At 40.8% G+C, this 26,471-nt stretch overlaps 1 long non-coding RNA gene across 1 annotated transcript in view; it reads left to right on the forward strand.

Annotated features, from left to right (window-relative positions):
* LOC307188474 overlaps positions 1-26,252 on the forward strand; it is a 123,683-nt gene extending 97,431 nt beyond the window's left edge. Inside the window, exons 3-5 of the long non-coding RNA XR_013828948.1 lie at positions 5,519-5,699; positions 20,669-20,731; positions 25,422-26,252. This is a non-coding gene — a long non-coding RNA (uncharacterized lncRNA). The remainder of the gene's footprint in view (positions 1-5,518; positions 5,700-20,668; positions 20,732-25,421) is intronic.
* The last annotated feature ends 219 nt before the right edge of the window (positions 26,253-26,471 follow it).

Below are 26,471 nucleotides of genomic sequence, written 5' to 3' on the forward strand. Positions count from 1 at the left end.
TAGTTGTTTGGCATAGGGTGTCTAGCAGTGTAGCTTGTTGGTCATTGAGTGGAGCTGCGTCTTAGCGTTGAGATGGAGCTCTGTGGGTGAGCTTTCGCCGTTTGAAATTATGTGGCACCGGGAGTTCTCTGGTGGACCAATGTCCTGAACTTGGCTCTCCCACCTCAGAGGCACAGGCCTGACACCCGGCTGGAGCACCAAGATGCTGTCAGCCACATGGCTGAGAAGAAAAGGGAGAAAAAAAGAAAGAAAATAAATAAAATGAAGTTATTAAAATAAAAAATAATTATTAAAAATAAAAAAATTAGAAAGTAATAAAAAAAAAGAAAGAAAGAAAGAAGAGAGAAATCAAACCAAAAAAGAAATCCACCATTGATAACAGGTGCTAAAAACTATACAAAAAGAAAAGAAACAGCCAAAAAAATGAACAGATAGACCCCTAGGACAAATGGTAAAAGCAAAGCTATACAGAAAAAAATCACACAAAGAAGCATATGCATACACAGTCACAAAAATAGAAAAAGGAAAGAAATATATATATCTATATATTAAAAAAAAGGAAGAGAGCAACCACATCAATAAACACATCTACCAATAATAATAAACTCTAAATACTAAACTAAGATAAACATAAAATCAGAAACAAATTAGATGCAGAAAGCAAACCCTAAGTCTACAGTTGCTCCCAAAGTCCACCACCTCAATTTTGGGATGATTCATTGTCTATTCAGGCATTCCACAGATGCAGGTACATCAAGTTGACTGTGGAGATTTAATCCGCTGCTCCTGAGGCTGCTGGGAGAAATTTCCCTTTCTCTTCTTTGTTCGCACAACTCCCGGGGTTCAGCTTTGGATCTGGACCCGCCTCTGCGTGTAGGTCGCCTGAGGGCATCTGTTCCTGCCCAGACAGGACGGGGTTAAAGGAGCCGCTGATTCGGGAGCTCTGGCTCATTCAGGCTGGGGTGGGAGGGGTACGGATGCGGGGCGAGCCTGTGGCGGCAGAGGCCAGCATGATGTTGCACCAGCCTGAGGCGCACCGTGCGTTCTCCCGGGAAAGTGGTCCGTGGATCCCAGGACCCTGGCAGTGGCGGGCTGCACAGCCTCCCAGGAAGTAAGGTGTGGATAGTGACCTGTGCTTGCACACAGGCATCTTGGTGGCAGCAGCAGCAGCCTTAGCATCTCATGCCCGTTTCTGTTGTATGCTCCGATAGCCACGGCTCGCGACCGTCTCTGGAGCTCCTTTAGGTTGTGCTCTGAACCCCCTCTCCTCATGCACCTGAAACAATGGTCTCTTGCCTCTTAGGCAGGTCCAGACTTTTCCCGGACTCCCTCCCGGCCAGCCGTGGTGCACTAGCCCCTTCAGGCTGTGTTCACGCCGCCAACCCCAGTCCTCTCCCTGCGCTCCAACCGAAGCCTGAGCCTCAACTCCCAGCCCCGCCTGCCCCGGCGGGTGAGCAGACAAGCCTCACGGGCTGGTGAGTGCCGGTCGGCACCGATCCTCTGTGCGGGAATCTCTCCGCTTTGCCCTCTGCATCCCTGTTGCTGTGCTCTCCTCAACGGCTCCGAAGCTCCCCCCTCCGCCACCCGCAGCCTCCACCCGCGAAGGGGCTCCTAGTGTTTGGAAACCTTTCCTCCTTCACGGCTCCCTCCCACTGGTGCAGGTCCTGTCCCTATTCTTTTGTCTCTGTTTATTCTTTTTCTTTTGCCCTACCCAGGTATGTGGGGAGTCTCTTGCCTTTTGGGCGGTCTGAGGTCTTCTGCCAGCGTCCAGTAGGTGTTCTGTAGGAGTTGTTCCACGTGTAGATGTATTTCTGGTGTATCTGTGGGGAGGAAGGTGATCTCTGCGTCTTACTCTTCCTCCATCTTGAAGGTCTCCCAACTGCCATTTTGTTAATTTGCATCTATGAAACAGATATTTTTCTGTTCATATTTTTTCATTAAAATTTTTAAGCAACGATGCAGGAAAGACACTCTTAGGGACTGTTTTCACCCAGTATTTTCCCCTATGAATTTCATCCCTTATTAAGCCTTGGGTGGAGCTTAACTCTTAGCAATACATTTCCAGAGGTGCAAAATACATTCATGTACAAAGAACACCAAACACTTTGAAATCGATGTCTCTCCTAAGTAAACAGTTTCCTAAGGCAAACACTGAAAAGCATATACCTAAGTATTGTGAAAAAGGGGCCCACTGTAGGACTAAAAACACTATGTGATGTATTTCCTACAAGTACACTGAACATCAGAAGTTGTGTGCACTGCACATCAGCTGACTTTTCATCCATATCTTTATCCACATCTATTTTGAGCCACATTTCTTATTTTACACATGTATTCCCACATGTTGATTGTATATGTTTATCCACAAATATGTGTAGAATATATATATTTTTTCTAAAAGATACATAAAAGCTTACTGTTTTCAATTTATGTGCTGGTAACATGACATTGACCTTATTGACAAGGAGCTGATGAAAGTTAATTTGCAATTTTTAAATTCTAATATCTAAATTAGATATCGAAATTTAGATAAATTTAGAATACTACATTTACTTAGTATTTATTGAATGCCTGTTATGTACAGATCATTGTGACAAGGTCTGGGTTTGATAAAAATTGCAGTTTCATCTACAAAGAAGTCTAATCACAGGGAACTTATAATACAGAAGAAGAAAATTTAAATTTCCTTCTCACGTATATTTTGAATTCACTCTAACCCCCTGCATTGCTCTTGCAGCCTTAAGTGTGGAATGCTTCTAGTAATTTTTGTACTGTGTGGTCTGTCCTTTTAGGAGGATCTGATGAAAACTGAATCTAGGCGGCTCAGCACAATTCTTTATTAATATTTTGAAATTGGAACTATGAGGTTTTATAGCTGTCTTTTCTGGTACCTTAAGCAGAACAGATAAAATTTAGGACTTCGTGATGTGGCCATGCTTTCCATATAGTGAATAGTGTGAAGCGGAGAAGTATGATCTTTGAATTTTCACTGAGCTCTCATACTAGAAAAGGGGAAAAAAAACTTTATCAAATAATCACACAGTTATTCATTATTTAACATTGAGATGACGGTTCTTATTAAAAAGAGAGGGAGAAACGTGTTGGACATGGTTAGGTTCCTATTAAACGACACATAAATGAAGAAATAAAAGCTGAGTAGTAATTAACTAGAGGATGGAAGGGAAAGGATCACTAAAGTATTTCGGTCACTCGGAAGGGTGTATGACAAGTCCTGAATCAAGAGAGAACGTGGCTCAATCAAGGGTCTGAAACGAGGGCATGATTAAGTTAATCGCCCAGGGTAAACAAGAGGAGGATCTGCAGAGGTTAACAGCTTATAATACAGCACCTTTAGGTCAATTGATAAACAAAAATGAGAGAAGATGCAAATTACTAACATCGAACTTACAGTAATAAAAAAGATGACAAAGTAGTAGGGTAAATGATAGTATGCCAATAAAGTATGTAACTTCCTTGGGTAGACAAATTCCCAGAAAGAAACAAACTACTGAAACTGACTCAAGAATAAATAGAAGATATGTATAGACCTCTGACAAATAAAGAAATTGAATTAGTACTCAAATAACTATTGACCAAAAAATACCTAGGCCAGGGGACTTCCCTGGTGGTCCAGTGGCTAAGACTCTGCGCTCCCAATGCAGGGGACCTGGGTTTGATCCCTTTTCAGGGAAGTAGATCCCACATGCCACAACAAAGATCCCACATGCTGCAACTAAGACCCGGTGCAGGCAAATAAATAAATAAATAATTTTAAAAAAACCTATGCCAAAATGGCTTCTTTTAATAAAATAAAAGGCCTAAAGATTAAATGAAGGAGGTAAATTATCTCTATTTGTAGATGGCATGATCTTGTATACAGCAAATCCTAAGGAATCCACTAAAAAACTAGTATAACTCAAAAACAAGTTCAACCATTTTATAGGATACAAGGTTAATATAAAAAATCAATTGTGTTTCTAAATAGTAGCAATGAACAAATTGAAAATGAAGTTAATAAAAGCATTTCATTTACAGTAGCATTAAAGGAATAAAATCTTTAGGGATAAATGAAACAATAAAGTTCAAAATTTATACTCTTAAAACTACAAAATGTTGCTTAAGAAACTAAAGAATGTCCAACTGCATGGAAATACATCGTATTTTCATCGATCAGAAGGCTGAAATTTCAGTACTCTCCAGTTGATCTAGAGATACATAGATGCAATGCAAGCTTTAACAGAATTCCAGCTGGCTTCTTTGCAAAATATTGACAAGCTGATATGAAAATTAACATGGAAATTCAAGGCACCCAGAATAGTCCAATCAATCTTTAAAAAAAGAACAAAGTTGGAGTTCTCACATTTGCAGGTTTTGAAACTTATTACAAAGCTTTGGTGATACAGACAGCATGGTCCTAGTATAAAGACAGATATGTAGATCAATGGAATAGAGCTAAGAGTCCAGAAATAAACCCACATTTCTATTGCAAACTGATTTTTGACAAGGGTGCCAAGACCATCTAATGGGAAAGAATAGTCTTGTCAACAAATGGTAATGGGACAACTGGGCTCTACATGCAAAAGAAAAATGTTGGACCCTTACCTCATACCAGAGACAAAAATTAACTCAAAATGAATGTTCGATAGAATTTGTCTGTGAATCCATCTGGTCCTGGACTTTTGTTTGTTGGGAGTTTTAAAATCCCAGTTTCAGTGCTTGTGACTGGTCTGTTTATATTTTCTATTTCTTCTGGTTCAGTCTTGGAAGGTTGTACTTTTCTAAGAATTTGTCCATTTCTTCCAGGTCGTCCATTTTATTGGCATAGAGTTGCTTGTAGTAATCTCTCATGATCCTTTGTATTTCCGTGGAAGGATACCATTTCTATTATAATTTCTGATTAATGTAACACTGGAGTTCTTAGCTGGCATACCAGACAAATGATTTGAATGAAAGATTTCAGAAAGAGTTCTTTGTTTAAGATCAGTATATAAAAGGTATTGCCTTTTAGTTAACCAGAAACAAGGTGCATAGAGACAAATCTGACAACATCAGCAGGTATGTTATGCAGAAAATTATATAACTTTATTGAAGAACACCAAAGAATATTTAGGTTAATGGGAAGCCATTCCATGTTCTTGGATAGGAAGACCAAATATGAAGAAGTTGTCAGTTTTCTAATTGATCAGCAGATTCAGTGCAATACCAACAAACTCTCCCAGCAGTAGTTTCCTTTCATAGAGTCTGACAAGCTGATTCTAAAGGTCTTTACAGAAAAAGCAAAGGTATGAGGCAGACAGGCTGTCACACGTGTCGGTGGTCCTGCTCTGACACTTGCGTGCACCAGAGTGACCTGGGGAGAGGGGCGCAGGTAAACATAGATGTCGGGGCCCCAGCCCCGGACTTTCTGATCGTCAAGTCTGGGTGCTGCCTGTGAATCTGCATTCCCAGTGATGCAGCTGGTGAGGAGAAGCCCTTTGACAACTTATCTGTGTGCTCACTGACCTGTATGTATTTCCAGATCTTCCTGTCCATTCCTCGTGCACAGTCACACACCCCTCAGACTGGAGGAGAGCCGCACGGATCAATGGTTAATGTGCCCTGACTCACAGGAGCCGTGGGCCTCAGCCTGCTTGTCTGTGTCACAGAAACACTGAAACAGATCTCCACACCTTTCTGCTCAAGCACCTTCATAGCATTTGGTAATCCAAACCTTAGGTTGCGTAGTGAAATGTACTCTTATTATGTTCAAATAATAACATACACAAAAAATGAGTTGGGGACGGTTATCACTTTTGGTCTGTTTCTATTTCAATAAATTGATCTTTTTTATTGAAATATAGTTGATTTACAATGTTGTGTTAGTCTCAGGTGTACAGCAGTGCGATTCATACATACATATTTTTTTCAGATTCGTTTCCATTGTAGGTTATTACAAGATACTGAACATAGTTCCCTGTGCTAAACATTAGGTCTAGATTAATCTGTTTTGACTTAAGTAATGTGTATTATTTGGAGATCTAGGTACAATTATATACATATATAAAAAGATGTATATATAATATCTATAATACATACGTATATAATAGAATTGTATATATATTATATATATATACAATAAGATAATTCTAAAGATGCTATGATTTACCAAAATAAAAATTACTTTTCTTGGGACTTCCCTGGCAATCCAGTGGTTAGGAACTCGGCGTTCTCACTGCCCACGGCCAGGGTTCTATCCCTGGTCTGGGAACTAAAATCTCACAAGCTGCACGGCGCAGCGAAAAAAGAAAAAAAAAAATTACTTGAGGTTTTGAGGAATAAGGAGTATATCATAAACTATTTTTGGAATATCTGTTAGACTAGGAGAAAACACCTTGGAATCCCATCCCTCTCTGTGCTTATTTACTCATCAGGATTCTGCAGGCAGGTCCCTTGAGGAGCCCTCCCCCTTCTGGAGTTGGGCTGCTGTGGCTTCTCGGTAGAAAGCAGCCCCCGGGGAGCGCTTTGCTATCAGGAGCTACATCTCAACCGGCAGCCGAGCAGGTGGAGATGTCTGGGTTCCCGCTCTACCCGGTCATGCTCAATTGCACGCAGACGCCTGTGATCATTAAAGGCGCTGCTTTCTCCTGGCGGCTTCCTGCACGTAGTCCGCAGCTCCTCAGCATGTGAATTTCACACTCCCTTGAAATTGGAGCTGCTACCCGTGCCATGCTGTGACCTTTTCCTGTGGTTTTTTCTCCCCTCTGTGGTTTGATAGGTGTGGGCACCTCAGAGGACAGTCGCATAATAAAATGTGATAGAAAAGGCCTTGATAGGCACCAGGTATGAATTTAGTCCTGGTAGGAATCTGACTTATACATTATTAAATATGTGGGATTTAGAGATTGTGAACATTGCTTTTATTTGCAGTTATTTTAGTGGAAATGCCATCTGAATGTTAAAACTGTTTATTCTTATTCAGGAAAATGTAACTTCCAGTTTTTGGGTGGTTTGTGTATTGAGGACCCAGAGAATCAGCGTAATCTTTTGTTTTGTTTTGTTTTTGCGGTACGCGGGCCTCTCACTGTTGTGGCCCCTCCCGTCGCGGAGCACAGGCCCCGGACGTGCTGGCTCAGCGGCCATGGCTCACGGGCCCAGCCGCTCCGCGGCATGTGGGATCTTCCCGGACCGGGGCACGAACCCCTGTCCCCTGCATCGGCAGGCGGACTCTCAACCATTGCGCCACCAGGGAAGCCCTAGGTCGATTTTTATGACTAATAAGACCAGACTCTAGGATGGCTATAGTGGGACCCTGTTGGTGGTACCTCAGCTCTTGCTTTGGAATCATCTGGGGCAGATCAATAATAAAGATTCCCAGTCCCCACTGGAACTCACACTATCCAGGTCTCCAGGAGTAGAATAGAGGAATCTGTATTTTTAACAGTTTTAGCAGTTTTTGCAGGATAAAAACAGCTAAAGGTCCCTCTGAGAGGAATGGCCCCTGAGAGTAGAGTATAGCTCAAAGTAATAATACACAAAATTGCTTCTACTCTGTAGGCAAAAAGAGGCCCAGGGTCTCTGGGATAAATCATTGCTCTACGGTGACTTTCCCTGGTCATTGTCATCGTGGAGAACCTCAGCTCTTGAACACACTTTCTTCTGTGTGATTTAATCCTTTTCTGGGTGTTTTGAAAACATACACTAACAGTGTCCCTGAAGGTGTTACTTACCCTGAAGGATAAATGTGGGGCTGTATTGATTAACAGGAAAATAACAGCACTGACAGACAGCAAGAGTTGTGGGAACAGAAGTCGTATCTAGTATCTGTGACATTTTTCAGTTTACAAACGAGTTTTTTTTAAACTTTTTATTTTTTATTGGAGTATAGTTGAATAACAGTGTTGTGATAGTTTCAGGTGTACAGCAAAGTAATTCAGTTATACATATACATGTATCTATTCTTTTTCAAATTCTTTTTCCATTTAGGTTGTTGCATAATACTGAGCAGGGTTCCCTGTGCTACACAGTAGGTCCTTGTTGGTTATCTATTTTAAGTAGAGCAGTGTGTACACGTCAATCCCAAACTCCCTAACTATCCCTTTCCCCCACACTTCCTCCCTGGTATCCATAAGTTCTGTTCTCTAAGTCTGTGAGTCTGTTTCTGTTTTGTAACTTCATTTATATCATTTCTTTTTAGATTCCAATTATAAGCGATAATATACGATATTCCTCTTTCTCTGTCTGACTTACTTCACTCAGTATGACAATCTCTGAGTTCATCCATGTTGCTGCAAATGGCATTATTTCATTCTTTTTTATGGCTGAGTAATATTCCATTGTATATATTTACCACATCTTCTTTATCCATTCATCTGTCGACGGGCATTTAGTTTGCTTCCATGTCTTGGTTATTGTAAACGAGCTTTTCAGACCTATGTGAAGTAATGCTGACAACAACCTTTGAGGTTAGAGAACTGCCCTCAGCATTTGCACTGTCGGTGTTGAGCTAGGGCTCAAGTTACCTGAGGGACCTAGCTAAGGAGGTTTCTAAGGAAAGTGTTGAGTCTGACACCTGGTTTCTCTTTGCTGCTTATGATAAAATGTGATAGTGGAGAGATGATAGAGGGAGAGTCTATTAACCATAAAGGAGCCAAGACTTGAGAATTTTGAAAAGTCAACTTTTCCAAATGATAAATGAGGTCAAGATTACGAGTTGGCTTCTGAGCCAATATTGAATCCAGAGCATTCCTGGGAAAGCGTGGTCTAGAGATGATGCTTAGCATGTGGCTGTAATAACTTTAATCAGACATGGCTATTAGATTTTTTAGAAGAACAATCTATAATTCCATGCACAAGTTCATAATTTTTAGCCCCAACTTGTGCATTTTTCTAAGCAAATTTTGAGCCGACGTGTTGCTTCTGTTTCTTGAAGAATGTTAGCAGTAAAGCATTGCCGTTCTTTTGCCTGGATCTGGAAGTTATTTTAGAAATCATTCCTGAAATAATAGTTTTTCTGTGTCATCAGCTTGGAGAGATGTTCCCTTCTTAGCAAAGAGCATGGGTGTACGATTTTCTTACAGGGGTAGAGGGAGATACAATCTCACCACGTTTCTGTTTATTTTTAAATAATACTCTTTTCAGCGTTGTCCTCAGAAAACAAATCCTGTTGTCACTCTCCTGCTTAAAACTCCAGCTTTGGCTTCGGGTGGTGTACAAACAAATCCAGGCTTCTTAATGCAACACATAAGATCCTTCAAAATCTTCTCTCCAACCTGCCCACGACCTCGTCCTGGCCACTGGCCCCCTGTTTTTCGAGAAAGATAATATCCTACAAGTTGAGTGAGTGAAGAAAAGATTTCGAAGGACCAGTGAAGTGAGGCAAATTCTGCTTATAGGTCCCGTGTTATGAGGTTGGGTAAACCGTCGTTGATTTAGGGATGCAGATGTTATCTAGAACGCTGAAGAAAACAACCTCATTAGAATAACAGGGTCAAATCTTGAATGGGGTTTAGAGATCCTGAGATGATTGAAGGTGACGGTGGAGTCAGGGACCGAGGGGGTCAGAGGGACGCTGTCGGAACTGGAAGCATAGGTGGGACCCAGAGAAGATTTGTGCTTATTTGTGTCTTTTTAATATGAGAGAAATTAAGCCATACTTGCATGCTGATTTGAATTGAAATGCCCACGGTCGCGAGACCCCTCCACAAGACCACCAGAGTCGAGAGTCAAAGCCAAACGGCAAGGGTCATTTATTGCAGGTTCGAACCTGGACCTCTGCGCACTCGTTGCCGGTGGCGCTAAGAGGTCCCGATGGAGTTTAGTTCAGCTCTTTTATAGACAGGTACAATCAAGTTCGGGACTTTCCAGGGGTGGGGAGTACTGATTGGTTAAGCTTTAAACAAAGACACTAGTCGCCGTCTGATTGGTTGGATGATTACAAGGGGGGTCAGCAAGCGTAGTTACAGAAGCGAGAGCGGCTGGTTAAGTTTCGGTTTCCTGAGGGTTCGTTTCTCAATTGGAAATACTTAAGACGGGGCCATGGTTACAAAAAGAAATAGTGCAAACAGGAAAACTGATGCAACCCTAACAGCGCTGCGGCCTCCACCAGCCCAACGGCAGGGCGGCGGGAGGCTGTGCGGCCAACTCCAGGCGGCGCTCCCAAATGTGGCAACCCAGCGCCGCGCCCTGGAAGGGCCCTTTCTCGACCCTTCTCCTCAGAAAAGAAACTCCAGGGAAAGCACAGACTGAATGCAGGGCGTCAATTCAGTCTTATTCCCACCAAAGTAGAACGCAGTCCCCTCAGAATAATCCAGTGAAGAGGAAAAGTTCAGTGGTGCAGACAACATGCAGGAGTCTGGTGGAAGCGATGCCCCTGAGGAAGGAGGGGCGTGAAGGCCAGGACGCTGGAAACTGAAACCACCGATGGTGGGCACAGCATGGGCCACAGGGGCAGGTGGCCAGTCGGTGTGGCCACAGGGAGTTATGAAAGAGTACCCCGTTTGCTTTAATATTTTCAGTGAATAAGCAATTGAGTTCATCAGCTGAGCGTGAAGATCATGGGAGAATTGTGGGTCTGAGGACAGAGGACACAGCAGGGTGGTTCTGTGTGGAGAGCAGACAGAAGCACCCTGTGTCTGTCACGTGCTTGCTTGCAGGGACCTCCCTATTTAGAGCTGTTGACAAGCACATAGGTGACACATCACTTCAAGGACGTAATTATTATAAACACAGAGAGAAGCAACGGGGGTGGAAGTCCAGCTTTGCTGAGCACCTAAGGGTGCAAGATCCCTCACTCCCTGGGAAGCATTGGTTACTTACTTTCAGTCCAACAGGTGGGGATTTTTAAAGACATTTTCACTAGAACCAGGGATAAACTTCTTCCTCCACTGCTCAGCTTTCATCAGATGCTCCTGGGGAAACTGAGTGCTTCCATCAGCCACGAAGCCTACCTTCCAACTGCGGTCCATTGATGGAATTTTTAAGCTGCGTTTTCCCTTGGGTGGAGTTTGGCCTAATGAGCAGACCCTCTGTCTGAGAAGTTTGGCCCCTCCTCTCAGAGGAGGGTCAGAAGCGTGTCTGGATAACCTACAGGTAAATGGGAGTGGCTGGCCTCCTGTCCCCGGGAACTTGACTGGGACCGTTAAGCTTCTGAGCTAAAGCCATGCTGTAGCGCTGCTGATGGGGTTGGCCCTTGTGAGAAAACCACTGGCTCAGGTTAAATATCTGACCGTTAAACGTACTTCAGTTACAGTGTCTATGATGGAGGATGTATCATCTCACAACCCTGGGGAGGTCACAGTAACAGGGCATCCGTGGATAAAGTGGGGTCACTGCAGAGCTGCCCAAAGCCCCCTCTTACCTGCTGGACACTGTGCATGAATGATTCCAAGAGAAAGATCAGAAGTGAATGGGATGGAGATGATAGGACATCACAGACAAGTCTGTGCTCACTGCTGTTGATGAAACATTAATCATTCGATCTAAGAAAGAAATGGAAAATTCTCTTTGAGCCAAATTCGAGGATTATAACTCTGGAAGAGCATCTCAGGAAGCTCTGAGAAATGTTCCATCTGTTAGAAGTCAGGGCACAGTTGTTTAAGTTTTTTGAGACAGAGGGCGTTACAGCAAATGATGTTTTATGGACAGTTGACATAGTCGAGATCTAAGTGCCATGTGATTTCTTACGAGGCCGAGAAGGAATGTTACGTTTAAGGAACTGTCTTGTTGATGCTGGGAGAATGTTGCTCTGTATGGGCGAGCAGGTGTTTCTGCTGATGGGGAGGTTTGGCCGATACATAATGCAGACACGCAGTGCGCAGTGCAGAGAGAGAGGAGGCCAAGGGGCAGAGAAAAAAAAAACTTTTAAAAATTTTCTCGTCTTGCCATAAAATATGAATTTTATTTCACACTGCCTTACTGTTTGCTTTACAACTTAAAAGACACACGGACTGCTCTGAATATCCCATGTTATCAGTTCTGTGATTTGCTTTCTGCTTTCAATTAGTACGTATTAGATCTGTATGCGCACGTAAAAATAGAAGTGTTTTTGTTTTGTAGTTAGTTTACACTTACTCTAGGTGTTTCAAAATGAAAACTTGTAGGTAAGTATTGATATCATACAATCTTACGTAAAACTGTTACCGTTGTGAGTCACTCTGTACACACCACAGATGGCCATGTTGGTTATAAATTGAAGACAGTGAAATAGGACTGTTCAGAGTAAATTCAGGGCCTTACACCAATAGCTGGTTCTTTTGTTTGTTTGTTTGTTTCCACAAAGAGACAATCACACAACTCCCTTCTCATGATACTATTGTTTACTACCAGTAATCAACATTTCCTCAATGGGTCAGCAGAACTGGACCTTCCAGTGGGAAAAGCAAGGTGACCCTGGGCTATTTCATGGCTGATGGGAAGCAATGATGCTTTTTAAATTTCTGGTTTGTTAAAATGGACGGGGGACCCAGCCTATAAAGGGGACTCTGATGCCGAAAACTGGGCCACTATGCACCATGCCAAAGCGAATCTCAGAGACAGAGTTTTGGGTGACCTAGAAAAGAATAGCTATTTCTTTGCCAGGCAAAGGGGGACACAGCAGACTGTTGCCTCAAAAACCGTGTGTCCCAGCCCGGGAGGATTTGGTGAGGAGTTTTATAGGTGGTTCCAGGGCAGAGTTGCTGATAAGGACCAGGGTGTGTGCAGGGCCTGTGCTCCTTTAATCTGGCCTGGGGGTGGGGTGGGGGGGTGGGGGTGGGGTGGGGGGTGAGTCTCCTGATGAGCTTCTGTGGTTCTCAACGTTATCAAACCATGACCTTCTCTCTGGAATGAAGATTGCTTCATCAAGTAGTTCATCTTCCATTTGTTGGGGATTTTAGTTCTGCAGATGAGCTCAAAGATATTGTTATGTGTGTCCCTTGAGGCAGAACCAGGACCTGCCCCAAGGCTGCACTATTGTTTCTGACTGCTCCTTCCTTGTCTCTGCATCCCCTTCCTTCCCTGATTAGCAGCTGTTTGAACCTGCCCTTTGGAACTCAGGGAGGGTCATTGGAGGCTGAATGAAGCCTATTTCCTGTAATCAAGAAAATGGGGGACACAGAAAGGCTTTTGTGCTCAGGAGACCAACAGGCTCCTGGTCAGTTTCAACTCCCATTCTTACAAATAGCAAAGTAAAAACACTGAGAATGAAAAGCAAAGGTTTTAGTCACCTAAAGCTAGATAAACCTTTAAGTAACTCTAAGACCACAAGAAGACTGAAGGGGAGACAGCTAAGTCATTTACACTGAGGGTTAGAAGGTAGCAATTCGCAGTAACTTTTATTGAAGGTGATGCTGTATGTTAGTGAAATGAGAGTCCCGTACCAAAAGTTTGGCCATCACCCAGAGGCTGACCTAAGTTTTTGTTGCCTAAGAGACTTTAAACCTAAAATTTGTAATTTTTGAAGGTTCAGAAACTATGCAGTATTCTTCTGTACGTTTATGTGTGTGAGAGAGAGTTGTGTCTGATAAGTGAGGAACAAGTTAAGATATTTTATGCTTAGCCTTACATTCAGACATAAACCGCAAACCACAGAAAATCTGACATTTTCAATGCCTGTGAAGGCAGACCCACTTGGCCCTGGAGATGGAAACTAAGAAATTGCCCTCAATCATCTGGCCAAAGAGATAGTGGGGAATATGTCAACATGCAGTAGAGATCAGTGCTGTATTATTCTAAGTAATTCTGTTGTGGCCAAATTAGCTTCTTGCTCAACGTTTGTTTACATTACAGTAGAAGCAGCCAATTCCAGACGGATCCTGCTGCCTGGAATCCAACTGGTAGCTGATGTCATGACCGTCATACAGTCTCCTTGTTTGCCTGTGAGCGTTCACATGACAAGTTTGGAGGACCCCACCTCTAGGAGTCAGTTTGAATGATAGCTTTCCAGCTTGAGAGAAACTCTTAATCAGACCCTAACTAAGAAATGGTTGCATAATTGCACCAAAGTCAGTAGATCTGTTTGTTCTTTACCATCTGTTTATCAGTCTCTAACCTCTCTTGCTTTCTTGGCTACATGCCATGGCTGATTGGGACTGGCTGAGATCCACATGACAACAGCAGAAAGTTCCAAAGGTCAGGGACCCTCTGCTAAAGCACCACTAACTGCTATGCTTCTCTGATGCTGAGAAAGTGCTTTGATGGTGACTTTGTGCTTTTGGTCTCTAGTCATAGGTGACCTCTTATTTGAATGAGAGGTGGTTGCAATTACATTTTTCATCAACAAGAAGAAAAACTTCAAAGCTTTCAGGTCTGCAGAGAATGAGGATGAACTAAGGCTTTCACCCCTTAGGAGCCAAGCCATGAGTAAAAAGTCTCCTTCCCTTCCTCTGTGAATTTTTACACAGGGTTCAGCAGTCACACCTAACGGGCATCATTTCCCTCAACCTCTGCTCATATGTCAAAAGGGTCACTAGATCTGAACCTTAATCACAGACCTTTGTTTGTTCATTTGTTTAAACCACAGTGCCACTTACCAAACACTCTTTGAATACATCTGAGTTTTTATCTCCAAGGGTTCATCTCACATAGCTATAGTTTATGGCATTCAGCATGATTCCAATGCCAAAGAACACCAGTTAAAAAAAGAATATACATATATTTAACTTTTTAATTTTATATTGGAGTATGATTGATTAACAATGTTGTGTTAGTTTCAGGTGCACAGCAAAGTGATTCAGTTATACAAAAAATATATATTTACTTTAGTATTGACACTTCATATAGGTAAAACTCTGGGCTATTATCAAAGGCACTTGTGGATTCATTTTTACATGAAATTGAAAAAACATAAAAGGGAAACATTTCTCCTTGTAACTACACACAAAGCATGCTTGACTTCATATTATTTCTATCTACACGTGTACAGGCAAACTGGTAGGTGATGGACCACACTGCCAACTTCTCTCTCAGCTCACAGAATACGGATGATACCTTTAAAATGGGTGGAAACCTAATTAATCTTATAGGCGATGTAAACCTTTTCTCCTTAACCTGATAACAGTGTGGAACAGTAGGAAACCCACAGTCTTCATGATAAGGGAGCCCAGGTGTGAAGGCTGTGTATAAAAATATTCAAACAACAATAGTTACTTTTTTCTCTATCATAAAAATAATGGAAATCATACCCTGTCATTCTCTGAGGTATTTTCGAAGTGCTACACAGCAGGCTTTCTAGATACTGTAGTTGATCATGCAAATTACAGATCAAGTTAAGAAGCATTGGACGTGCTGGTCTTTTTAGGTTGTATCCTTTACTAGCTTCACGCACAGCACCTCCAGTGCTTGAATTGATGTTTCCTTGAGCTGCTGCTAAGCAAGACTTCCACGCTCTAAGGAACCAGCAACATCTTTTGAAGCTTCTTGAGAAGATAACTTGCTTTCTTCAGTTTAAATCATGACCCTGGGCTGGAGTCATGCTATTAATGAAGGGAATTTTTTTTAACGGTAAAACCATGCCTCATATAAAGGTAAAAGAGACATGTATTAAAGATTTTGTTTAATTAATTAATGAGTGAAACACTAAGGTGTTACAACTGGTTCCAGGGAGAATCCAAAAAACCACACATATATTAGGCACTTAGAATGAGAAATGAATTTACAAATCGATGCAAAAGTGGCCAGTATTAACAGGAAATAATCAATTCCTTTGCATTGGACAGTTTATTTGCATATCTGAATCATTTGCAGTAGTGTCAGTTTTTTTGCAAGGTAGAGATTTGCAAAATATCTCAGAGAGAATTAAAGATGAAGATAGCCAGAAGACAGGTACCCAGTGATCTTTTTGCCCATTTCAAAGTTCACACATTTTCTCTAAAATATGCAGAGGAAATACTCAGGAACAACTCGGGATGTCATGACTAACAAAGGAGATAATTAGGCAGAACATATATTTTCAAGCGAAAGACTTCCATTAAGTGTTCAATACATTTTTGCAGAACAGCTATAAGAATTAAAGGATGAATTTTATAGATTACTGACACAATTTATATCTGCTGCAACTTACATAAATAATTTTGGGCAGAGGATATTCCCAAGAACTTAGTGTTGTTTGAATTTGGTCACAGTTGCTACTGAAAATTTCCCCCTTAAATAATTTATAGATAATAATTTGGTGAGAACAGGCTGAGGGACTGATATGTGATGTTTTCTGAAGGTATTCAGCAGACTTCCAAAGCAACTAGGGAACCTGGAACAAAATGATGTTTGGAATTTTCATATTTAGGGAAAATTGTTGAATTGTTACAGTTTTCCTATATTTCTCATGTGTGTGGGTGCACGTATGTGTGTGCACACGTGTGCGTCTGTGTGCGTGCATGCATGTGCCCCTGTGTGTGCTCATGTGTGCATGCATGCATGTGCCTGTGTATGTGTGTGTATATGCATGTGTCCCCTATGTGTCACGTGAATGTGTGTGCCCCTGTGCGTATGTGGCATGCATGTGTGTGCCCCGTGTGCATGTATGTGTGGGTGCATGCGTGTGCCCGTGTGTGTGTGCATGCATGTGCCCCCCTGCACACCCACATGGACACTAGGGTGAACCCCTTGGCCATTCTTGCTTCCTTTCTCTTTCTCACCCACACACCTTCTGCTTTTCTGATTGAAGTTCACTGATTAGTGTATTTTTATTAATGGCTGGTCAGGTGGTCCAACTTAGGAAAGACTCGCTCACATTCTTGCCATATTTCTTGTCTTTTGACCTCTGCCCCTTGACCCCTCTCACCCTTCCTCACTCTGCTTGGTTCCCAGCTAAAGCCCTGGGTTCTGTGCCGTCTGAGCGTAGAAGGAAGGGGAGGAGAGGGCAGGGCTGCTGCTCTGTTGTGTCTCAGAGACGTCCCTCAGGGTCGCCTGGCCTGGCCCAGGGGCTGCCCCTCAGGGTCCTCTACTGGCCTATTTGTCTCCAGTAACTGCGTCTTCCCTTGGTTACCCTAAGTCTTGAGGTCGTAGCTGCCCCTCTGCTGTCACTAGACCGAGATGATCACACATCCACTACGGGTCCTTTATACCCATTCACATTGTGATAAGTGCTGTTTTGTTGGTAAAACCTCCTGGAATAGTTTTAATTTGAGGGACCCACGTTTTCTGGTGGGCTCCTGGCTGATATCCTGCCCAGGTGTGTCTTTATCTTCTGAACCATGTGACTGGCCCCAGGGGTGGAAATTCCCAAGATTTTAATCTAGGCTCAGAGAAAGGATGGGCTCTCTCAAACGTTTAGTCTTGACTGGGGTCAGCAAACGTTATCTGCAAAGGGCCAGAGAGTGCATATTTAAGGCTTTGTGGATCGTGCCCGATAGTGGGCATAGATAATAAGGAAAATGGGCATGACTGTGTTCCAATAAAACTTTATTTATAAACAGAAGGGGCGGTGCGTTGGCCTTTGGGCTCTAGTTTGCTGACCCTGGTTTAGACCATAAAATTTAACCCGGGTTTATAAGAGCTCCACACTTGGGTCTCTTCTGGTGCTGTTAATAACAAAGCATTATTTTGTCTCAGTTGATGCTGTGGTATTTTCCAAGTCTGTCAAAATACGTAAACCTAAAGATTCAAGAAACTGCTCAAAATCCAAATAGGACAAACCTGTAGAAATACATGTCAAGATGGATCATCATCAAATTTCTGAAAACTAAAGGCAAAGAAGAAGTTTTGAAGGGAAACAAAGAACAGACACATTCCCTATAGAAGGATAACTCATCACGCCCACAGATTTCTCATCAAAATGGGCCAGAAGAGGAGAAGCGTTTTGAAAAACAGAACCCTCAATCGAGAATTCATCCTTTAGAAATAAATGTGAAATAAAACAGTCCCAGTTAAAGGAAGTCGAAGAGAATTTGTCACCTGCAGAATGCTCTAAAAGAATTGCTAAAGGAAGTTCTTCAAACACCAAGGAAATGATGAGAGAAGAAAACTGGGAGAATCAGAACTAAGGAAAGAGCAAGAAATATGGATAAAGAAGTAGACTCTTCTCTTGACTTTTTAAAATTATAAAATTTTTATCTGAGATTTCCATGTATGAAGAGAGAATAATAGTATCACAGACAGGAAGGCCCTAACCGTGGGGATGTTTTCTATTTGAAGTGTTAACATGTCGATACTAGTAGATTATGATATGTTACTTAAATACGTTGTAATTCCTAGAAAAAACATTTAAAAATACAGAGGTATACACAAAACACTGCAGATAAATGAAAATGTAATGTGGTCTGAAGTCAGAGCGCCTTATTTCTTCAGCTCCGTTTCTCTTTCTCAAGATTGCTTTGGCTATTTGGGGTCTTCTGTGTTTCCATACAGATTTTAAAATTATTTGTTCTAGTTCTGTAAAAAATGCCATTGGTAGTTTGTTAGGGATTGCATTGAGTCTGTAGATTGCCTTGGGTAGTAGAGTCATTTTGACAATATTGATTCGTCCAATCCAAGAACATGGTATATCTTTTCATCTGTTTGTGTCATCTTCAATTTCTTTCATCAGTGTCTTATGGTTTTTGGAGTACAGGTCTTTTGCCTCCTTAGGTAGGTTTATTCCTAGGTATTTTATTCTTTTTGATGTGATGGTAAATGGGATTGTTTCCTAAATTTCTCTTTCTAATCTTTCATTGTTAGTGTGTAGAAACGCAATAGATTTCTGTGTATTAATTTTACTGAATTCATTGATGAGCTCTAGTAGTTTTCTGGTAGCATCTTTAGGATTTTCTATGTATAGCATCATCTCATCTGCAAAGAGTGACAGGTCCAAGAGGGAGGGGATATATGTATACTTATAGCTGATTCACTTCGTTGTACAGCAGAAACTAACACAACACTGTAAAGCAACTGTACCCCAATTTAAAAAAAAACAGAAAAAAAATAAGTGAGAGAGTGGAGAGGAAATGATTAGTATAGCTAGCGTAGATAATTAGTTCTATTTAGGGCATAGGAATTAGAAGTGCTAGGGAAATATTGAAATAGACTTCCGCACAGATGTACAGCTCAATTAAATGGTCAGGGAGATGGGATGGATAGATAGGTAGGTGGATAGATAGAGAGATAGACAAACGGACATAAAGGCAGAGATTTGAGTGTTGCCTACCCAGAGTCCTTACTGACTCTTCTACTTCATTTACTCCATCCAGTCCCTGTTTGCTGGACATTTTGTCTCCATAATTTCTCCCACACCCACACCCAGTTTTTTTAATTCTGACTATCACTGTTTCACTAGGAAACCATCATTATTTTTAGCTGGAACTATTTACTACAAGTGTCTATTGTAATAATCATCTAAACCCATTCCACTGCCTCTGGTTCCTCACTTATTCCACCCCTTTTATTATATTGCAACCAAAGTTATCTTTTTCTTCCTCAAGTCCGATGGTTTCATTCCCTTCTTTAAAAAACATTGCAGAGCAACCTCAGTTTTAGCAAGGTATTTGAAGTACTCTGCGTTTGGTACCAAGTGTTCGTTCCACCTCTTCTCATGTAGCTTATGGCCTTCCATATAATCTATGCTGGGGCACGTCATGTGCTTTTGCTTGAGAATACTCTTAAGAGTTTTATTCAACAATTAGTATCCCTTGCACATTATAAGTTAATAGCTAAGTTCTTTTAATCATAAGTGTAACTAGTTAAACATAATATAATTTGCAGCATATTTTAAATATCAACATGTTAAAATCAAGTTTTTATATCACACTTTGAAAGTGTCCAGTGGGATCTAAATAAGTGGCAATTGGATACTCACTGTCATCCATTTAGAAAATATACAAACTAAGTTTTTTTTAATACAGCTAACAATATCGTATCTATTAAAGAATAATATTTTAAAGGAGTAAAATCATGACTCTCACACAGAGATAAAATGCAAACATGTTAAATATTGTATTTAGTTCCCGATTAAGCATGAAACCAGGCAGATATCAACTGGTTCAAATGAGAAGAAGGAGGAAAAGCAAATGCATATGGAGTAAAGAGATGCTGACATTAATTTACACTGGACCCAAACTGGCATATTCTAGGGAGGTGGGGAATGTAAGTCACTTCAGTATTTACTGGACAGTTGTTTGCCTGCCTGTAGACATAATTTATTTTGCATATTTATCAGTTATCTACCACGTACAGAGTTTTAAAACAGCACAAGGGTAAAGAAAGACCAGAAAACCTGGGCAGTGGGCTCTGAATAATGGGTCATTCTGCACTGGGCACCCCCAGTAATCTTGTGTGTTTATTTCAAATTTCCTTACAAACGATTTCTTTTTCTTCCTGAACTCGTGTTGCAGTTCCTTTATTTACAGACTTATAACCCGTTATATTATTTTATGTTAGATGGTCTTTTATTGGTCAGTCCTAAAGTAATTGTTTGAATATAAATGAGTACATGAATTGAAATATTATTTTTTGATTTAATTTCCTGTCACCGTGTGGCTGTAAGTGTTAATAAAACTTTCTTCTGGTTTGGATTATTGTTCCAATTATTAGTACTAAAAAGTGATCAAAGAAACCTAAAAATCTTACTGATTTTGATATATTAGTATTCCAAATAAGGATAAACTTTTATTTGAAATACATCTAATTATAAGGTTGATAGATTTTTTTTTCCCATGTTGTTTTTTGTATTCATGGATGAATGTCACTTTTGGTTGGAATGACCCAGAATTCAGCATTAGTTCTATTCTTATTTTTCTTTTTATAGAAATACAGACTGACAAATTTTGAAGATAAAAGATGGAAGAAACACTTATTCCACTGTTACTAAGTGAGTTTGAACTCCTTGCTGAATTCACAAACTTATCTATCCCCCAGAATTAATTTAGAAAATCCATCAGATGACATTTTCACTAGATTTCCCTTTATTTTTGTTGAAAGTAAGGAAAGTAAACCACCTGACTTGCAAAAGTTGGTTCATTTGGAGTCATATGTTAACTAGTTAAACAATCTCCTATGTAGAGCATTTTATACTCATTTACCAATAACTATAATTTACTTACATGCATGCCTTTAATACTGATTTGCGTTACTTTGTATCGTTGGGACTTTCTCCCAGAATCAGGCACAGTCCTATGCCAGATGTGTGCTCGTAGGATGAACAGACTTAGAAGTAGGAAGGTAGTAGCCTGACAAAAATATGGGAGGAAGTGAGTGCTAGGAGCAAAGTATTGGGAGACACACCCACATGAACTTGATCTCCAGCTCCGTACCCTGGGGGTGCTGCATATTCTTCTTTAGGGCTCTGTGTCCAGGTAAGATTTGGATAATTCCACGGATCCACAAGAGTATAGTACGAATTAAATGAGGTAATGTAAAGTGCCTGGAACTCAGTAAATCTTCAGAAGTATCGGTTTATTATAATTATCATCATTGTTATTATTAGTACCAAAGTTGGTGTTCTGTAACACCCTCTGTATGACTTTTAGAACACATGCATACTTCCCATGGTCTAGACACGTGAACTATCCCACTGGAAATATTGCAGTAGGTGCTTTGTTGAAGTTTCTCTCATGGCGAGATCATTCGTTGGTGGGAGGAGAAATTACTCATTATGACATTAATAAGCTACTTCATTGTGCTGAAAGAGAAAAAATAAGAAAGAAAGGAAGTGAAGAAGAAAAATAATATAGGCAGGAAATTGAGGGAAATCTTAAAATCAAATATGTGAGAGAATGGAAAGCACAAGCAGTGGAGAAAAATAGTGAAATAATCACACTAATGTCAATATTTGTAGACTTTTTGTCACTTTAAAATGCTTTCTCATCCATTGTCTCTTTGATGTTCTTACCAATAAATAAATAAATAGGAGAGAAAATGAAGTTAAAATGACTTGTTCACAAAAGCAGGGCTAGGGCTTGGAAAAAGAGATTTTGAATTTTAAAAAGGCAATGAGGTGTCAAGAATGTTTCCTTGTTTCCTCCCTTTGGCAGAGATAAATCCTGGACTTATTCAGAGCCATCCCACAGCAAATAGTTGTGAATCGTCCTGGTTGACTCTCTTCCCCTTATTCTCAGCAGGGGCTGTCATATCATTGTGTGTGTGTGTGTGTGTGTGTGTGTGTGTGTGTGTGTGTGTTTGGTGTGTGGTGTGTGTGTGTGTGTTTGGTGTGTGTGTGGGGTGTGTGTGTGTGGGGGGTGTGGTGTGTGCGTGTGCTGTGTGTGTGTGCTGTGTGTGTGTGCTGTGTGCTGTGTATGTCCCACCACAGGGGTCTTGTCAAAGGCAGTAGCAGGAGCTCAGCCTTCTACCCCTCCCTCACGTTCAGTGTGAAGCACAAACCCCTCTGCAGGACCCGTGAGACCCTCTGTATCACAGACCCCTTTGTCATTGGTATCCACCCCTTGCTCAGAGAAAGAACAAGAAGCCTTGAATAGACGTGTTCTCTATACCTTAGGCCCTCTCTTCTCTGACCTGGCGCTCCCCTGGGGACCTAATTCAACTCAGCCGTGGCCTCGTCTGGGAGCTACTGGCATCAGCTGTGTGTCCCATGACCTGCTCTCACACTGGGATTGCTCATATTATTTACTTGTTATTAGTTTGTTCATTCCTGCAACAAATGATTATTGAATGCCGACTATATGTATTTATTTATTTATTTTAGTGTTTTCACAGAATGGTTTTTCATTGACGTATGATTGATTTACAATGTTAGGCTTCTTTCAGGTGTACATCAAAGAGATTCAGTTTTTTATATATATATATATATATATATATATATATATATATATATATATATATATATATACACACACACACACACATACCAGACACTTTTCCCTTATAGGTTATTACAAAACATTGAGTATAGTTCCTTGTGCTATATGGTAAGTGCTTGTTGGTTATCTATTATGTATATATTAGTGTGTTTTTGTTAATCCTAAACTCCTAATTTATATCCCCTTTCCCCTTTAGTAACCATAAGTTTGTTATATCTGTTGGTCTGTTTCTGTTTTGTATATAAGTTCATTTGTATCAGTATTTTAGGTTCTACATCCTAAGTGATATCACATGATATTTGTCTTTCTTTGACTTACTTCACTTAGTATGATAATCTCTAGGTTCATCCATGTTGCTGCAAATGGCATTATTTCATTCTTTTTTATGGCCGAGTAATATTCCATTGTATATAGGTACCACATCTTCTTTATGCCTTCCTCTGTTGAAGGACATTTAGGTTGCTTCCCTGTCTTGGTTATTGTAAATTGTGCTGCAGTGAACATTGGGGTGCATGTATCTTTTCGAATCTTTTCGAATCTGGATATATTTCCAGTAGTGGGATTGCTGGGTCATATGGTACCTCTGTTTTTAGGAAACCTCCATACTGTTCTCCATAGTGGCTGCTCCAATTTACATTCCCACCAACAGTGTAGGAGGGTTCCCTTTCCTCCACACCCTGTCCAGCATTTATTGTTTGTAGATTTTTTGATGATGGCCACTCTGACTGGTGTGAGTTGATACCTCATTGTAGTTTTGATTTCCGTTTCTCTGATAATTACTGATGTTGAGCATTTTTTCATGTGTTTATTGGCCATTTGTATGTCTTCTTTGGAGAAGTGTCTCTTGAATGCCAACTATATCTTAAACACTGGTCTGAGGCAGGAACACACCACGATGCAAGCGAGGTGCTATCTTCCCTACAAAGCTGATGGTGAGGGGGTGGGGCTGGGAACCCCTGAGCAGGTCACGGCTGTGTGGTCATCTGTGAAGCAGGGTGCGGGCACCGTCTGATCTGACTTGAGCATCTTGTGTTTATCTAGCAGAGTTCTCATTGTAGTTGATTTGAAAGCAGGGAACTATGCCTTTATCACTGTATTTTCAGTGCCAGTATCACTGTATTACAGAAGCCTGATACATGTTTGTGGAACTAATAAGTTAATAATAAATATTATTTTAAATATGATCTCCCGAAAAGATTATACATTTACCCTCAGTAATCTATTCTTGTGATTAATGTTTATTAGTAAAATATTATGTTTATATTATGTTTAAATTTAATTGCAGTTTGAAAGAACTTCCTCTTATGTTTTCAGAAAACTGACAAATCCCTTTAGTATTCGAAGGCTACTGTGAGATTGTCAGGTCATTGCTGACTTGAATCTGGTAGTTTGATCCAGGAGGCTCTGAGATGGGGTGACACTGCTCACCCCAAGCCCACGGTTCTGCGCCTTCCTATTCTTACGTCCGCACTAGTCTGGGTCTCGTCCACCAGGAGAGTAAAAAGGGACCAGGTTCCTGCCCCTCAGTGAGCCTTCCTTCCTTAAAGGAGCTCCCTGCTGCCTTCACCACACTCTCATTCCTCTAACTTCCCACATCGTTCTCCATAGCACTTACCGGTACCTGGCATTGTGTGTCCACTTGTGCATTTTTTCAGTCTATGCCTTGGGAATGTAAGCTCCTGAGTGCAGGGACATCTTCCTACTCAGTGGTGCATTGCCATGGACCAGAAAGCATGGCGGGCCTCGGGTAGCGTTTGTTGAATGTATGGAAATATGAGTAACCTGGAGGGAAGACTGGAGAAGAGGGATTTGGTGGATTCTGTGGGGTTGAGAAGCTTAGGCAAAAAAAAAATCAAGAAAGGTAGAGAAGACTCAGCATGTCTGTTCTTGGGTCAGGAAGAGAGCGTCCAGAAGCACTGATGTTTGATAAACTTTGATGCATGTAGTGTCCTGGGTAATCCTTAGATGTGGGGTAACAACGTGATCCCATACCAGGAGGCCATGCTCACTCTTTACACTGCTTCCTGGGCCCACAGAGGTTGGCTAAAGTCAGATGCATAGATTTGGGCTTCTCTGGACTAAATCATCTGCATTCCATCATTTCTCATCATTATTCATATTTTCAAATACGCTTTTCAAATTCTTATCATTCTTTTAAAAAAATTCAAAATTTCCACATTGATTTTAAGGCAGGATTTGAGAAAAAGAGATTTCTGTCACGTGGATTCATGCCTATCTAGAGCCAGTGTGAAGTTAGGACTAATAGGTTATGCTGGGCTCTTCATGTTGCTAGTCCAATGGGTCACATTGGTTTACTATAGTGAAACAACGATAAAAGACCAAGTATATACCCTATTTGCTCTGATAACCTTGAATGTTTTTCATTATGTAAGAAGGCTTTGCATTGTTTAATATGTTTGTACCTTTAAATATTAACCTGTTTCCTGAGAGGAAAGGCTTATAATAATTTAAGCTGTAACAAGGTTTCTAGATTAATATATAATATTTGCTCTTGTTTTTTACAAGTCTGAGAACATGAAAAGGAATGTAGGGACAGCAAACTCAAAAGGATTTTCCAGCTTCCCTTCTGTTTTTAAATAGTTCCAATTTCCAATTTTCTGCAGTCTGATATATTTGATTGTGGGGATCACGTGTCCTATTCCCTCTGTGTTTATCAGTTTACTAAAACCAATATAGAAAATTCTAATATTCCTCCTCTTATCTTCCTGCCAACTAACCATGAAGAGGACCAGTCAAGTAATTCCTGTATGAAGGGTTGATCACTGCTGCAGTGACTTGTCACCGAAAGCATCTGGTTTCTGTAAATTCAGGTAATTAAGTTGTGCTTGCTAAAAATTTCAGAATAAGAGGTTGACTTATTAGAAAGCTTAACATAATAATCGAGTTACTAGTAATCATTATCCAAATGAAGTATATTATATTAGGAAAAGAATTTCCTTGCATCATTGCTCCTTAGGAGCAATAAAAATATAACTTTATCATGCAAATGGGTGCAGTTCTTCTCTTTGTCCTCTACTAGCTTTGCAAATGACTCGGTAAAAACCACAGTCAGAGATTCTGGTGAGATGTAGACGTAGTAAAGGGGAGAGATGGCATCCAGGAATCAAAGAAAAGAAAGGCTAAGGCTTACGAGTCATCAAATTCTATGTTTTAGGATCTTCACATAGAGATGAGATGAAGCTAAAGGAAGAAATAGAAATAAGTGTTGCATTAGACACTCTTTCCCCTGATCCTGCGTGTATCATAACAGACTTGTGAATTATAATGGGTTTTTTGCTGTGGGAGATGTGAGTCCTTTAGAACACTGTTCGTCTTCATACTCTTGATGGGCCAGCCCATCCTTGGCTCTTATACCCCTACAATGGCTCTGTGTTATTTTCCATCATTGGTACCACATTTAATGACAGTGTAATGCATTCCTTACTAAACTACTCTTTAATTAAAAGCTATTTCCATTGCTTAAAATCAAATTTTGTAGGTAGCTTTTATTCTGTGTAGATAGTCATGGATTCAGTACCTAGTTCCCTTCTTTCTTCTATCTATCATCTATCTATCTATCCCTACCAATCACTATATCTATCTACCTACCTACCTATATAGCTATTCCCTATGTATTATCTGTCTACCTATCTATTCCCTATCTATCTATCTGGCTATCATCTATCTAAGGAATCTTTCTGTCTATCTTGACTTTGGAAGTACCAAGGGTCAGGGATGCCAGGAGTCCTGAGAAATACAGAGTTCTCCACACTGAAACACAGAAATTCAGTGAAC

Source organism: Stenella coeruleoalba (assembly GCF_951394435.1).
Source record: "Stenella coeruleoalba genome assembly, chromosome: 7".
Taxonomy (NCBI): domain Eukaryota; kingdom Metazoa; phylum Chordata; class Mammalia; order Artiodactyla; family Delphinidae; genus Stenella; species Stenella coeruleoalba.